This window comes from Triticum aestivum, chromosome 5D (genome assembly GCF_018294505.1).
Source record: "Triticum aestivum cultivar Chinese Spring chromosome 5D, IWGSC CS RefSeq v2.1, whole genome shotgun sequence".
Classification (NCBI taxonomy): domain Eukaryota; kingdom Viridiplantae; phylum Streptophyta; class Magnoliopsida; order Poales; family Poaceae; genus Triticum; species Triticum aestivum.
In genome coordinates, this window is record NC_057808.1 from 29,265,891 (window position 1) to 29,282,685 (window position 16,795).

General features: G+C 40.6%; 1 pseudogene; it reads right to left on the bottom strand.

Moving 5' to 3' along the window:
• Window positions 1-6,225: 6,225 nt before the first annotated feature.
• On the bottom strand, window positions 6,226-8,620 carry LOC123120170 (leucine-rich repeat extensin-like protein 3; annotated as a pseudogene).
• Between the last annotated feature and the right edge of the window lie 8,175 nt (window positions 8,621-16,795).

Genomic DNA, 16,795 nt, shown 5'->3' on the forward strand with positions numbered 1-16,795 from the left:
TAGCCTCTGTAGCAGTTGATCTTGCTTCCTCTCGTACGTGTGCATCAAGTTTTGTACTTGTGTCCAACTCCAGGATTCAATCAACGTGCTTCAAGTTTTGTACTTGTGTCCAGGAATCAATCAACAGGCTGGTGATGCGTGCGTGCGCTGCGGCCGCTGGATGCGTTCGTGCGTGCCGACGCCAGCGGCAGGATGCGTCGTGGTGGCATGCAGGAAATAGCTTGGCGAGAAGCGTGGGGCGGCGGCGACGGCGGCGGCGAACCCTAGCGGGAGGAGACAGTGGAGACGACGCGACTCGCTGGGTTGGGCTGGTTGCGCTCCTCTGCTGGGCTGCATGAACGTGTCGCGTCCTGGGCTTCGGCTTTGGACGAGCCACCGAGCTGGACCGGGCCAAAACAGGCTCGGCTCGGTCGGCCAACGGGCCCATTTCGCGTGGCTCGGCTCGGCCTATTTAGTTCTCGGGCCGAGCTGAGTCGGGCCGAGCTGGAGCGAGCTCCGAGCCGAGCCCATTAGCCCGTTCGGACGTCCAGCCCTACCGTCCAGTACAGCGGCCCGCCGATCTCCGACAGGTGATTAAGCCCTGTTCGGCGCCGTTCTTTCCAGCACTTCACAACGGATGATGAGCAACTCAAACAACTCAAACAAGATGATGTTAGAATCGTTTGCCGTGTGAATATAGCAGCAAAGCTAGCTAGTTCAACCGTGAGCATAGGTTTCAGTCTGTGCATGATGTCTCAGTGAGTGGTGGCAATTTATCATGTAAGAGTGCTTACCTGCTTTTGCAGCAGCTGTGTGTGTGGACCTTGTCCAGATCCTTTGTTGATCTTTGTCAATGCATAGATCATCCATAGATTATTTTTTGGTCTGCAAGCGCCCGTATAAGCACCCAACAATGGAGATGTCCTATATTACACCTATGTATGCTAGTAGAATGTTGTGCGTCGCTACGGGCTACAATGCATATACTTGAGGAAACATTTCTGGTCTGAACTCTTAATCCAATTATGCCCCTCAATCTAGTCTATTACACCTACTGCTTTTTTAAAATGCACTCTGTGTTATATTGGTTGTTGGTATATCATGGAGAAAAAGATTGAGCTACAAAATAAAATTCACTAATTATACATGCATGACCTTGTTATCAAGAATGATTGCTTACATAATTTTTGAAACGTGTATTGCCACACATATTCATTAAAAATTATTTATATTAACAAAAATCTAATAGTTTGCACAATTCGTGAATGTATGTGGTTAATATGTAGTTGTGAAAGAAAGAAAAAAGGTCTATGGGAAGTCATTTACTAATGACATCACATAACTGATCTTTTGATTTCTTTGGGATAAAATGCAAGATCTAACAATGCAAATCAATAATACATGCATACTCTCCTCTTGTGAATATCTTATGCAATACGATCTACAACCTAGATAGTTGTCGCCTGTCGAAATCAATGGATATCATCTTCCTCGACTATGAGGCAGCCCTTCTTATGACGAACCTACAAAAGTTGGAATTAATGAACGAAAGCATCATGCAATTGAAGCTTGATAATCACAAAATGCATGACTACTTGGTACCAGAGGTTGGATAGCTACGGATTAAAACATATCAAGCATAGCCAATGCTTTTTAACTAATAATCACTTTGCCGTCCTCCATAACCTATACTGACATGGTACACCTGGACAATAACATACTTATTTTCTAAATTGCATACCTAAAAAGAAATCATCAACTATAAGCAAAAGAATGACGGACCAAGCATTATAGATTAGGCAGATCAAGTGACCTTCATTAGATGCATGCTAGTACTAATCAAAAGTTATGTGTGCTTTAGGACCTACTATAGGAGCGGTCCTGTGGGTGCTGGCTAGTTGGTGGCCGACATCTTATCATGGGATCATAGCATTCTTCTCTTGTGTTTTTCATTTTCGTTTCCATTTTATTTCTTTTCCTTGTACAACTGACGTGGTCTCTCCCTTCCTCTATGTACGAAAATGCAGCTCTCCTGTGTATATTCTATGGTGCATTCATGTGTGTGTTTTTAAACTTGATACATGAACTTAAATCCTAAGGTTGAATAGATGGTATATAATACAAAGATAGAGACATGTACAACCTCAGCTTAGCTCCCTAAATCAGTTACTTTTCTAGCTAATCATACCAGATGAAGTAACTTTGGAACATCTATATAAAGCTACGTGTGATATGTAAACATGTCAACACGGTCAAACAGAAACCGAGTGGCAAAAATGAAGTAATATCTATTTTTCATTACCTTGTGACCTCAGCAGCCTCATTGTCCAGAAATGGTATTCCTTCCAAACACGATCAATAGCAAATGGATCATACTGTTACACAAGAAATAGTTCTAATACCAGAATTGAGCTATTGATCTATTTTATACCAACATTTCAGTTTATCAGTAGCTTTTGGTGGAACATGCTGCAGACGACATGAATCCGTATGAATGTTGATTGAGTTAGGAAGATGGAGGCAGAGGTCCGCTAGGAGATGTGTGTGATGGAACCTGCTGAGGGAGGTCATTGAAGTGGGCATCCATGTCGGCCACCTTCTGAGCGTTGACACGTGAACTCATCCGTTGGTGTCAAACCGACGTGTGAAGATTCCCCACAACTCGCTTCTCTTAGGGTGGTGGCTGTTGGGTTGATCCAACTGTGCTCGTCCAGCTGTCCATCGCATAACTCGCCCAATGATGGAAATAATGCATCGATCGGAAGATGATGGAAGGAGGGAGATTAATCAGGTGAAGGTTGCATGGGTGAGAACTCTTACTGCAACTGCCTCTCCACGGGTACCTCGCATCTACTCCTCCTGCCAGCGCCGCCCTCCTCATCGTGCCTCTTCCACCTACAAGTGTCACCCATTAGAGGCAGTGGGGTGGGATACGACTTGGCTGCTCCACTCACATGGCTTGGAATCTACCGTTGGTTCCTCTTCTGGACATGGCTCAATGCATGACCATAGGAACCGGGGAGGTGACCAGACCACAGCCCCAACGGCAGCCTATCCCTACCCCGAGATGTGTCACCCAAGGGCGGCAACCTCCCTCCCGGTCATCGCATCCCCAGAGCTGCGTCGACGGTCCAACGATCCTGTCCTGGCACCCACTCTCTTTCCACACTTGTGTCTAAGAATGATGCATAGTGGCGACCAGATCGACCATGAGGCGCGCTCCTTGGGCACCTCTGTGATGACGCACGACGGTGACCGGTTGTTAGTCCAGCTGTGTGGTAGACAATAAATTGTGTGTGAGGGGAGGGGGAGTAAGGACGACGTTTTGTTTTTTGTTTTTTTCCTTTTGCATGAGGCAAGGGAGGTGTTCCTTCTATAAGTGTGGGGAGGTGGGAGCTGATGGGTTTTTTTCATAGGGGGGTCAAGGTGGGGGGAGTTGGATGTAGCACGTACGATCCTTAACTTCCAAAGATATGGTTGAAAAACCTTTCTACTATTAATTATCAACATCGTTAACTAAGTATCCGACTAATTATTTAATTGCATTAACGGCTCAATTTTATAATTGATTTGGCGTGAAAAATTCACTACTTCAACGGACTTAATTAGTTGCATGCATAATTGATTGTCTGGCTCATTAATTGCATTAAAGGCTTGATTTCCAAATTGATTCACTGCTTGGTTTCAAATTGTTTTGCATTAATGATTGGATACCAACGAAACGAAACGACGTACAGACTCCCCCTTTGTTTTCTTATTTTCATTTTTGCATTAGACAAGGAAGATGAGTTTATTTGTGCGTGTGGAGAGGTGGGAGCTGATGGGTTGTTTCGTAGGGGATCATGGGGAGGAGAGTTGGATGTACGACGTATAACCCCCAACTCCCCTTTAATATTAGAAATCAGACTGAACAAACTTACTACTATTAATTATCTTCATCCTTAATTAAGTACCTGGCTAATTAATTAATTCCATTAATGACTCAATTCCATAATTGATTTGGCATGAAAAAATCCTTTATTTAAATGGACTTAATTAATTGCACACGTAATTAATTATTTGGCTAATTAATTGCATTAATGGCTTGATTTTCAAAATGTTTTGGTGTTTGTCTCCAAATTGTTGATACATTAATGACTGGGTAACAACGAAACAATGTATGAACTCTCACTTTGTTTCTTTTCTTTTTCTTTTGCGTGAGGCGAGGGAGGTTTTTTTTTGCGCGTGTGGGGAGGTGGGAGTTGATGGTTTTTTTTTCATAGGAGGATCACGGGAAGAATAGTTGGATGTGCCATGTACAATACCTAAATACTCCTAACTAGTAGAATGCTCGTGCGTTGCCACGGGCTTTCTAATTTTCTTTTGTTGATTGCATATATATACCTGTATTGTTGTATATAACTCGATGAATTTTTGGTCCCTTCCAACAACATCGCATCAACACCCTTATTGACGGATTCTTTTTGAACAAGGGCATAACACATCTCCATCTCTCTCATATTATGCAAAAGTAACATATAAAAGTACACTTTTTGTATTATCATATGCAAAAAAAAGAGAAGAACAATTATTTGTATGCATCTCTTCCAATTGTATAAGACTCGATGAGTTTTGAGTCCATCCATCATAAAGCTTTTTCAATCTATATTTTCAAAGCATCATCCAAAGCCATCAGTTTTTAACTGTATTCTATAAAAGTATATATATATATATATATATATATATATATATATATATATATATATATATATATATATATATATATATCAACTTATTAACTGTATATCAGCCTACTTGCCTACAACCAATGTATCAGTTTTTAACTGTAAAAGTACACTTTTTGTATTATCATATGCAAAAAAAAGAGAAGAACAATTATTTGTATGCATCTCTTCCAATTGTATAAGACTCGATGAGTTTTGAGTCCATCCATCATAAAGCTTTTTCAATCTATATTTTCAAAGCATCATCCAAAGCCATCAGTTTTTAACTGTATTCTATAAAAGTATATATATATATATATATATATATATATATATATATATATATATATATATATATCAACTTATTAACTGTATATCAGCCTACTTGCCTACAACCAATGTATCAGTTTTTAACTGTATTCTATAAAGCGTACTCTCAGTAGAATTGTTGTTCCGCCAAAATTCAGATGTGAAGAGGAGTTCCTGACAATAGATGAACATACCAGCCTACTTGCCTACAACCAAGGTAGAATTATCAGCGAGTATGCCAGTCGGAGCTGTTGATTGAAGAAAACCTGCAGATAGCTACCATCAATGTCACTTAAGTAAATAGCCCAGATCTTACACGTGACCGTTGTTTTTGAAGCCTTATCTGCAGTTGAGACTATACGGCGAGAAGACAAAAGTGCATGATACATTGGATACTACAAAGTAGACATGTTTTTACAAATGACATAGCAGAATGTCATCACAGTGGAAGCAAAGCACCCTATATCCATGAAAATAAATAGTATAAGACGTCAAGGAAGAAAATGAGACATTAACATTTGATGAAGATTCAACTTCATAGTAAGTAGGAGTGCCTATGAGGGGTGCTGCTATAAGGGGATGGAGGTAATCAGAAGAAATTTGCATGTGGTGAAATAACTACCTCATAGAAGAGTTAATTGGTTTTAATGTAGGAAAAATCTACAGGCTGGTTAAGCTTTGATGTATAAATATTAGCACTTCGCTCTGTGTAAAAATTTTCTTGCTAAGGTTATTCAAATGGGCTAAGAGAATACTTGATGGACCAAGGCAAGTAGTGTTTGTAATGACTTGGTTTATGATAGTGCAAAATAAATTATAAAGAGAGTACATAGATTATTGCCATGAAATATTTTAAACTTGCGGATATTCCGGTTCGTATCATGATATCCACACAAACTTAACTATCCTACTTACGATGATTCACACAAATAGATAAAAAATTATATGTTTTCTTATCAGAAAATGAAAAATTACGCCACCATATGTGTGGAGTGTGTTGTAGTGCTCCACAAAATATTTCTCATGACCCTAAAAACTTTAAAGGATAGAGCGAATCACCCAAAACAATTTCCATGAAATTCCTTTTGTTGTGGTGGCAAATATAATGCTTAGAGCATCTCCAATAGATGATGTATATTTTGGTGATCCAAACCGGTGATGTAAAAGAGCAACTCCAAAAGATGGTCCAAAACGAAGATGTAAAATTCTGAAAACGACCAACTACTACTTCATCTCAACATAGTTCAAACATCAAATTCAAACATAGATGACATAAATTTAAACTAGCAGAACTACTCGTTGTCCGAGGGCATCCAGTACGACTCTTTGGAGTCATCCGAGAGCCCCCAGAACTCCTCGTCCTCCTCCGACGATGATGGAGGATGGGGATCACCGTTGAGGGGCCGGCCTCGTCCTCCTTCTTCACCTCCTCCTCCTCCTCCTCCTCCTCCTTCCTCTTCTTCTTCTTCTTCTTCTTCTTCTTCTTCTTCTTCTTCTTCTTCTTCTTCTTCTTCTTCTTCTTCTTCTTCTTCTTCTTCTTCTTCTTCTTCTTCTTCTTCGTCTTCGTCTTCTTCTTCTTCTTCTTCTTCTTCTTCTTCTTCTTCTTCTTCTTCTTCTTCTTCTTCTTCTTCTTCTTCTTCTCCTCGGCATCACGCTTCCAGTAGAACTCCTGCTCGGCCTGGGCATACTCGGGATGCTCCCACGCAAACCGAGCCATCGTTGCCTCGTCGCTCTCACCGGGAGTGGCGACAACCGCCGGTCTTTTCTTCTTCTTCTTCGTCGGCATCTCCTCCATCCGGATGCCCTGCAGCACGAGCCACTCTGCCACCGCCCAGGTCTCGATTGCCGGGAAGTTGAGGTCCGTCTTCGGCCGTCCGACACGCCACATCGCCACATCGTAGGCACGCGCAACCTCGTTGGCGGTGGGATACGTGCCGAGCCACCAACACCGCCCGGCGTCGGAGAACTCCACTCCGAAGTTCCCGGAGGGCTTCACCCTCACGCCGAAGAAACCCGACTTGCCCTTCGGCGTCTCTTCTTCGGCGCCATCGGGTGGCGGCGGCGGCCGGAGCGAGTCGGGGCGGCGGCAGATGGGGAGAGGTCGGGGCGGCGGCCGGAGCGAGTCGGGGCGGCGGCAGATGGAGAGAGGTCGGGGCGGCGGCCGAGCGGGGAGCGGGCGGCGGCGTGCGGCATGGGGCGGAGGCGGACGGAGCGGGGCGGCGGCGTGCAGTGCCGGCAAGGGCGGGCGCGACGGCGAGCGGTGCGGGCGGGGGCTAAGGCGGACGGGTCCGGGGCGGGGCGGAGGCGGCCGGAGCGGAGGCGGACGGGGCCGGGGCGGCGCGGTGCAGCGATGGCCCGATCCACCCGTACGATGGCGGGCGGCAGTCCAGGCGGGGTGGAATCGGCGGCGGGGGTAGGGACGGGGCTGGATCTGCGGCGGGGCGGGGTCGGGGAGCTGCGGCGGGCGAGCGGGAGGAAGAAGGGGGGAAATGAACTGAAGGGCGGTTGGGCGTTGGTGCGCGGTCGCGGTTTTTACATCTCCTGCCTCCGGAGATGTAAATTTGCACCGCGAGGTGTTGTATTTTACATCTCGTGGAGGCGGAAATGTAAAAAAAATTGCATATGGACCATCTGTTGGAGAGATATTTTTTGCCTCAGACGATCCAAAAGTTGGTTATTTTTACATATGGACCGTCTATTGGAGATGCTCTTAGTCCTGAATATATTACACTGGAAAATATTATTTTGTGTATAGTCAAACACTTAAATAACTGATTTGAGGGAATTTGAGAGGATGGAGAAGATGAAGGCACAATAGTGAAATGGGTGGAGAGAGAGAGAGAAAGAAGAGTGTTAGAGATGAGAGACAGAGTGAGAAAGAGGGTCTTTACATAAAAAAAGGTCGACAATGATGCATAAGCATAATTAGTACGAGGGTACAGTATATATTATACACAACTGATGTTGAACTATTTTTATATACAAAGAGCCCGTAGCAACGCACGGGCGTTCTACTAGTCCACTTTAATAGTAGAGATAGAGTTGAAAAAACTTCGTACTATTAATTATCTGCATCCCTAATTAAGCGACTGACTAAATAATTAATTGCATTAATTGTTTGATTTCATTATTGATTTGATGTGAAATAAGTCCATACTTAAATGCAATTAATTAATTCCATGCACACGTAATTATTTGTCCGGCTGATTAGTTGCATTAATGGTCTGATTTCCAAATTGATTTGGTGGTTCATTTTTAACTTCTCTTTGCATTAAAGAATGAGTACAAACGAAACTAAATACAAACTCTCCCTTTAGTAGTAGAGCATTAACAACTTGATTTCATAATTAATTTGGTGTGAAAAAACCCTATTTAAAGGACTTACTTAATTGCACGCGTAATTAATTGTTTGGCTAATTAGTTGCATCAATGGCTTGGTTCCCAAATTTATTCAGTACTAGGTTTCCAAATCGTTTTTGCATTATTGACTGGGTACCAATGAGAAGATGTCTGAACTCCCTTTTTTCTTTTTGCGTGAGGTTGGTTTTTTCCGCGTGTGGGGAGGTGAGAGTTGATGGCTTTTTTTTTCGAGGTTCAAGGAAAATAGAGTTGGATGTACCACTAGTCATTGTGTATGTGCATGTTGATGGCTTTTATAGTACAGATACTGTTGAAGAAACTTCTAGTACTAGTCAATGTGTATGTGCAATACACGTTAATTTGGAAGTATATCAAGTGCATGCGAATATTAAGTAAGATATTATTATGTGATTAGCATTATATTTGGCATAAAATTAACTACACACTAAACGTGTTGAGCACTCGACATTAAAGCAGTTTAGGTCGTTGGATTGACATGATTTGATGGTCGAGATTAATTAGATCTGCCCATTTGAGTCTTTTTATATTGGTATTATTGTACATATACTGTTGAAAGAAACTTTTACTATTAATTATTGCATCCCTAATTAAGAGTCTGACTAATTAATTAATTATATTAATTTTTCAATTTCATTATTGATTTGGCATGAAATAAATCCATACTTAAATTATTAATTCATTGCATGCATACATAATTAATTATCTGATAATTAAATGCATTAATGGTTTGATTTCCAAATTAATTGGGTGCTTGGTTTCTATTTTTCTTTCCATTAATGATTGAGTACGAAAAAATGACCGCTTTAAGAGTAGAAATAATTAATTTGGCATGACAAAAATTCTCTGTCTAAACGGACTTAATTAACTGCACGCGTAATTAAATGTCTACTTATTTATTTGCATTAATGGCTTGATTTCGACATTGATTTGGTACCGGGTTTCCTATTTTTTTGCACTTTTGACGATGTACCAACGAGATGACGTAGGAACAGCATTTTTTCTTTTCTTTTTTCGTGAGGCGAGGGAGGTTGGTTTTTGTATGCGTGTAGAGGGTGAGAGTTGATAGTTTTTTCAATAGAGGATAAAGGGAAGTAATGTTGGATGTACCACGTACAATTCCCAACTCTCCTTTTATAGTAGAGATATAGTTGAAGATTTTTTTTACTATTAATTATCTGCATCTCTAATTAAGTGCCTAATTAATTATATTAATTATTTGATTTCATTATTCACTTGGCACCAAATACGTCCCTACTTAAATGAAATTAGTTCATTGCAAGTGCATGTAATTCATTATCTGGTAATTAAATGCATTAATGATTCGATTTCCAAATGGATTTGGTGCTTGGTTTGTAATTTTTTCTTTGCATTAATAATTGGTTGCCAGCGAAACGACATACGGACTCTCCCTTTAGGAGTAGAGATAATTAATTTGGTGTTAAAATCCCTATTTAAACATACTTAACTAATTACATGTATAATTAATTGTCTCGCTAATTAATTCAATTAATGGTTCTGTTTCCAAATAGATCCGGTACTTGGTTTCCATATTGTTTTTGCAATATTGACTGGGTACCAACGAGATGATAAATGAATTCCCCTATTTTTTTTCTTTTCTTTTTGCGTGAGGCGAGGGAGGTTAATTTTTTTATGCCTGTGGGGAGGTTAGATTTGATGGTTTTTCTTCATAGAGGGATCAAGAGAAGTAGAGTTCGATGTACCACATACAATCCCAAATTACCGTTTTAGAGTAGAGATACAGTTGCAGATTTTTTTACTATTAATTATCTACATCGCTAATTAAGTGCCTCACTAATTAAGTAATTACATTAATTGTTCAATTTCATTATTGATTTGGCGTGAAATAAGTCCATACTTAAATGAAATTAATTCACTGCATGCACATTTAATTAATTAACTGGTAATTAGTTGCAATAATGATTTGATTTCCAAATTGATTAAGTGCTTGGTTTGTAATATTTCTTAACATTAATGATTAAGTACCAACGAAACGATGTACGAACTCCCCTTTAGGAGTAGAAATTGCATGCGTAGTTAATTCTCTGACTAATTAATTGCATTAATGGCTCGGTTTTCAAATTGATTCAGTACTTGATTTCCAAATTGTTTTTGCATTATTGAGTGGGTACCAATGAGCCGATGTACGAACTCCATTTTTTTGCATGAGGTTAGTTTTTCTTGTGCGCGTTGGGAGGTGAGAGTTGATGGCTTTTTTCGTAAGGGGTTCAAGGGGAGTAGAGTTAGATGTACACGTACAATCCCCAACTCACTTTTATAGTGGAGATACTATTAAATAAACAATTACGATTAATTATCAGCATCCCTAATTAAATGTCTGACTAATTTATTTATTATACTTAATTGTTCAATTTATTTATTTGGCGTGAAATAAATCCTTACTTAAATGAAATTAATTCATTGCATGCACATGTAATTAATTATCTACTAATTAAATACATTAATGATTTGATTTCCAAATTGATTGGGTGCTTGGTTTCTATTTTTTGTTTCTTTTAATGATTGAGTACCAAAAAACAATGTACTGACTCTCGCTTTTAGAGTACAGGTAATTAATTTGGTGTGAAAAAATATGTATTTAAATGTACCTAATTAATTACACGTGTAATTAATTGTCTGGTTATTTAATTGCATTAATGGCTTGGTCTCCACATTGATTCGGTACTAGGTTCCAAATTGTTTTTGCACTTTTGACTGTGTACCAACGAGATGACGTATGCCCTCCATTTTTTCTTTTCTTTTTGCGTGAGGCGAGGGAGGTTGTTTTTTATGCGTGTGGGGAGCTAAGAGTTGATGTTTTTTTTTCAATACGGGGATTAAGGGAAGTAAAGTTGGATGTATAACATATAATTCACAACTCCCCTTTTATAGTTGAGATACAGTTCAAGAAACTTTTTACTATTAATTATCTGCATCCCTAATTAAGTGCCTAACTAATTAATTAATTATATTAATTATTTGATTTCATTATTTATTTGGTGCAAAATAAATCCCTACATAAATGAAATTAATTCAATGCCCGCACACATAATTCATTATCTGGTAATTAGTTGCATTAATGATTTGCTTTCCAAATGGATTGGGTGAAGGAAATATGCCCTAGAGGCAATAATAAAGTTATCATTTATTTCCTTATATCATGATAAATGTTTATTATTCATGCTAGAATTGTATTAACCGGAAACATAATACATGTGTGAATACATAGACAAACAGAGTGTCACTAGTATGCCTCTACTTGACTAGCTCGTTGATCAAAGATGGTTATGTTTTCTAGCCATAGACATGAGTTGTCATTTGATTAACGAGATCACATCATTAGGAGAATGATGTGATTGACTTGACCCATTCCGTTAGCTTAGCACTCGATCGTTTAGTATGTTGCTATTGCTTTCTTCATGACTTATACATGTTCCTATGACTATGAGATTATGCAACTCCCGTTTACCGGAGGAACACTTTGTGTGCTACCAAACGTCACAACGTAACTGGGTGATTATAAAGGTGCTCTACAGGTGTCTCCGAAGGTACTTGTTGGGTTGGCGTATTTCGAGATTAGGATTTGTCACTCCGATTGTCAGAGAGGTATCTCTAGGCCCTCTCGGTAATGCACATCACTTAAGCCTTGCAAGCATTGCAACTAATGAGTTTGTTACGGGATGATGTATTACGGAACGAGTAAAGAGACTTGCCAGTAACGAGATTGAACTAGGTATTGAGATACCGACGATCGAATCTCGGGCAAGTAACATACCGATGACAAAGGAAACAACGTATGTTGTTTTGCGGTCTGACCGATAAAGATCTTCGTAGAATATGTGGGAGCCAATATGAGCATCCAGGTTCCGCTATTGGTTATTTACCGGAGACGTGTCTCGGTCATGTCTACATAGTTTTCGAACCCGTAGGGTCCGCACGCTTAAAGTTTCAATGACAGTTATATTATGAGTTTATATGTTTTGATGTACCGAAGGTTGTTCGGAGTCCCGGATGTGATCACGGACATGACGAGGAGTCTCAAAATGGTCGAGACATAAAGATTGATATATTGGAAGCCTATATTTGGATATCGGAAAAGTTCCGGGTGAAATCGGGATTTTACCGGAGTACCGAGAGGTTACCGGACCCCCCCGGGGGCTTAATGGGCCATAGTGGCCTTAGTGGAAGAGAGGAGAGGCGGCCAGGGCAGGGCCGCGCGCCCCTCCCCCCTAGTCCGAATAGGACAAGGAGAGGGGGGCGGCGCCCCCCTTTCCTTCCTCTCTCCCTCCACTTTTCCCCTCCACTCCTAGTCCAACAAGGAAAAGGAAGGGAGTCCTACTCTCGGTGGGAGTAGTGAAAGGATCGATATAGTTGACTAGAGGGGGGGTGAATAGGCAACTAACAATTTTTAGCTTTTCTTTACCAAATTAAACTTTGCATCAAAATAGGTTGTCTAGATATGCAACTAAGTGTGCAACCTATATGATGCAATGACAACAAGCACGCAAGCAAATAAGAGATATAACACGAGTAAACTTGCGAAAGTAAAGGGACGAGATAACCAAGAGCAGGGGCGGGCCCCGTTGACCCAGCAGGTAGCCCATGACACCGGGTAAAAAAACTACCTTACCTTATACATGTAGAGCCCACGAAGGCCTGGACACCCCTAAATTTCCTAATGGGACACCCCCGTACAGACAAAACGGCCACAACTAGCCAACAAGGCCCGGCCGACTAGCAGCACAGCACGCCCTGGTGAAAGCCCAGGCCCAGGCATCGATCCATCTATACGTACGTCAGTACGTGGCTTCGCGTATCGCCTTGCCTGTTCGTCTACTCGCCGCTCGGCCGATGCGCTTCGTGGCCTGTCGCCTCGTCGCCCTCGACCCCTCGCCTGTTCATCTACTTCGCCAGATCCCCCCAATTCGCCCAATCAGTGAACGTATGTTCCATCAGACCCCAATTCGCAGTGTGTGTCTGCCTCTATTTCAATTCCCAAATTCTGCTCTAATTCTTAATTTGTTTGTCTAACCCTAGGAAATTAGGGCTATTCGGTAAGACTAGAAACTTTGACTGTATTAGCTATTGGACTATTTGGCTATTGTAGTGGTCAGTGGATGAGTGGAGAAGAATACTGCAATATTCTAGGAGATTAGGACGGCTGGAAGCACCGGCAAGGCAGCAAACATGTCAAGTAAGTTTTATTTTACAGCTATGCAATTGCAATTCATGTTATGTATGTATACACATGATTCTAAGTTTTTTTTCCTTTTGTGAAAAAATTAATTATCTAAATAATTACAAATTTCAGGAGAAGCTCAGTTTATGGAAAGGTTTTAAAAAAAGAGGAGAACCATAGTGCAAGATGAAGGCCCGTCACAAACATAATCAGAATGATGCCTCGATCCCGCCACTGTCGATCGAACAAAATGATGTCCCCTCACCACATGAACAGGTTGATGTCCCAGCCCCGCCATCACCACCTGGACAGAATGATGCCTCCACACATGAACCTAATTCTGCCAATAATACAAGGAATTTATTTCAAGTTGAAGAAGAGATCAATTGGGAAGAAGAAATTAAATTTGATCCAGGTAAACGGAGAAGTATAGATGAGTATCATCCGAATCTGAGAGATATGGTAAGAAGGAAGTATTTGGCCAATGGACCTTGTCAGCCTCGTACTGGTGATTTTAAAGTAACAGAAATATGTGGTAGAGATAGAAGGTTCGTTCGGGAATGGCTTGATGAGTTTGAGAGCTGGCTTGAGTATAGCGAGTCCGAACACAAAGCATATTGTTTTTGTTGTTTCTTGTTTAGACCACGCAAGAAGAAAGAATCTGGATATGATGCATTTGTTGCAAATGGTTGGTCAAGTTGGAATAAAAAATATAGATTAAAGGAGCATGTAGGAGACATCAATAGTGCTCACAACCAAGCAAAAAGAGATTGTGATGCTTTGCAGAAACAAAAGGAACACATTTATGTTGCTCTAAATAACCAAAGTAATGCTGAGAGGATTGCTTATTATACTCGACTAAATGCCTCAATTGATGTTGCTAGAGTGTTACTGAAGCAAGGGTTGCCTTTCCGTGGCCATGATGAGTCCGAGGAGTCTCTCAATAAAGGCAATTTCATGGAATTTCATGCTTACACAGCAGAGCAGAATCCAGCTGTAAGAAAAGTTGGGGCGCATAATGCTCCAGGTAATAATCAGTTGACTTCTTCGAAGATTCAGAAGGACATAGCTGAATGTTTTGCAAAGGAAATATTACATTCGGTTCTTCAGGAAATTGGGAATGATGTATTTTCTTTGTTGGTTGATGAGTCGAGGGATGTGGCTGGTAAAGAGCAAATGCCAGTGGTATTGGGGTATGTTGGTAAATGTGGAAGTGCCATAGAGACATTAGTTGGCCTTACTCATGTGAAGGAGACAACCTCCAAGTATCTCAAGTCTGCCATTGATGACTTATTTGCAGAATATAAATTAAGTTTCAAGCAAGTTAGAGGTCAAGGATATGACGGTGCAAGCAATATGAGAGGTGAGTTCAATGGCTTGAAATCCTTAATAATGAGAGACAACCCCATAGCATATTACGTTCACTGTTTTGCACATTAGCTTCAGTTAGTTTTTGTGGTTGTTGTTCGTAAGCATAAATGCATTGGTAATTTTTTTGATATGATCTCGGTCTTGTTGAATGTTGTCTCTAGATCATCAAAAAGAAAAGACATGATTCGAGACAAATATAAAGAACAAGTGTGTGAAGCTTTAGGTTGTGGACTATTGAAAAGTGGGACATGATTAAATCAAGAACTAGCTCTTCAAAGATCTGGAGACACTCGATGGAGTTCTCACTACAAGACTCTTGAGAGTTTGATTGATATGTTCCCTACAATTGTCAAGGTGCTAGAATATGTGGAAGAAGAAGACAGGGATGATACAAATAGAAGGCAAGCATGTGGTCTTCTTGTTTATTTCCAGTCTTTTGATTTTGTGTTCTACTTACAGCTTATGGCCACTATATTGATAATCACAAACACATTATCATTGGCTCTACAACGTAAGAATCAAGACATTGTGAATGCCATTAATTGTGTGAATTAAACCAAAGCCTCTTTGAATTATCTAAGGAGAGATGGATGGGATTCTGTCCTACATGAAGCATATGTCTTTTGTGACAAGCATGACATTTCCAAGTTGGAAATGGAAGACCAATATGTGAATCCAAAGAAGCCACGGCAAAAAACAGGTATCACTAATAGGCATCATTATGAAGTGGATTGTTTTAATGATGTCATTGATTGGCTTCTTCAAGAACTTGACAATCGCTTCAATGAGAAAAATTCTAAACTACTTGTCTGCTCGGCGGCTTTGAGTCCAATTGAATCATTTCGTGATTTCAATTTAGAGCATTTGATGAGTCTAGCCAAACTTTATCCAAAAGATTTTGATGATGGAGAACTCAGGGACCTTAGACATCACCTTCTTCTTTACATTGCTGATGTCCGAGCAGATGATCGCTTCTCTGGTTTAAGTAATATTTGTCGGCTCTCTCAAAAAATGGTGGAGACAAGGAAACATATTGTATATCCCTTGGTTTATCGACTTTTGAAGCTAGCACTAGTATTGCCTGTTGCCACTGCTACAGTTGAGAGATCTTTTTCAGCTATGAGAATTGTGAAGACATATTTGCGCAATCGTCTTGGCGACGACGCCTTGAAGTACAACCTTATTTGTTATGTGGAGAAAAGCGAAATGAGGAAGGTTACAAATGATGCAGTAATTGATCGCTTTGAGGCCATGAAAGAACGCAGGAAACCATTTTAGAAAAGGTAATGGTTTTAACTTACTTATTACACAACTGTAATTAATATGTGCTAAGTGGTTTTGTTTTTTTGTTTTTAAGTGGTTTTTTTTATTTGCAGGCAATCAAGATCTACTGTTGCATTTTCTCATCATCGGTTATACTTTATTCATAGTTTGGACACTTTGATTCTCATTTACTATTCAATTTCCAGCAATCAACTAATATTTCGAGCGAACTCTTTGTTTTGGACCTTTGGCAATCATATTCATCGTCATATCGTATTCTAGGTATATTGTATGTACCTGTTAAGTGTGTTACTTCTATCTATATTATGACTTTTTGTTGCGGGGTTATCTATATTATGACTTGATATCCACATATATGTGATACACATGGGACCCCGGGTCATTTTTGTCCTGGGTCCGCCCCTGACCAAGAGTGGAGCCGGTGAAGACGAGGATGTGTTACCGAAGTTCCTTCCTTTTGAGGGGAAGTACGTCTCCGTTGGAGCGGTGTGGAGGCACAATGCTCCCCAAGAAGCCACTAGGGCCACCGTATTCTCCTCACGCCCTCACACAATGCGAGATGCCGTGATTC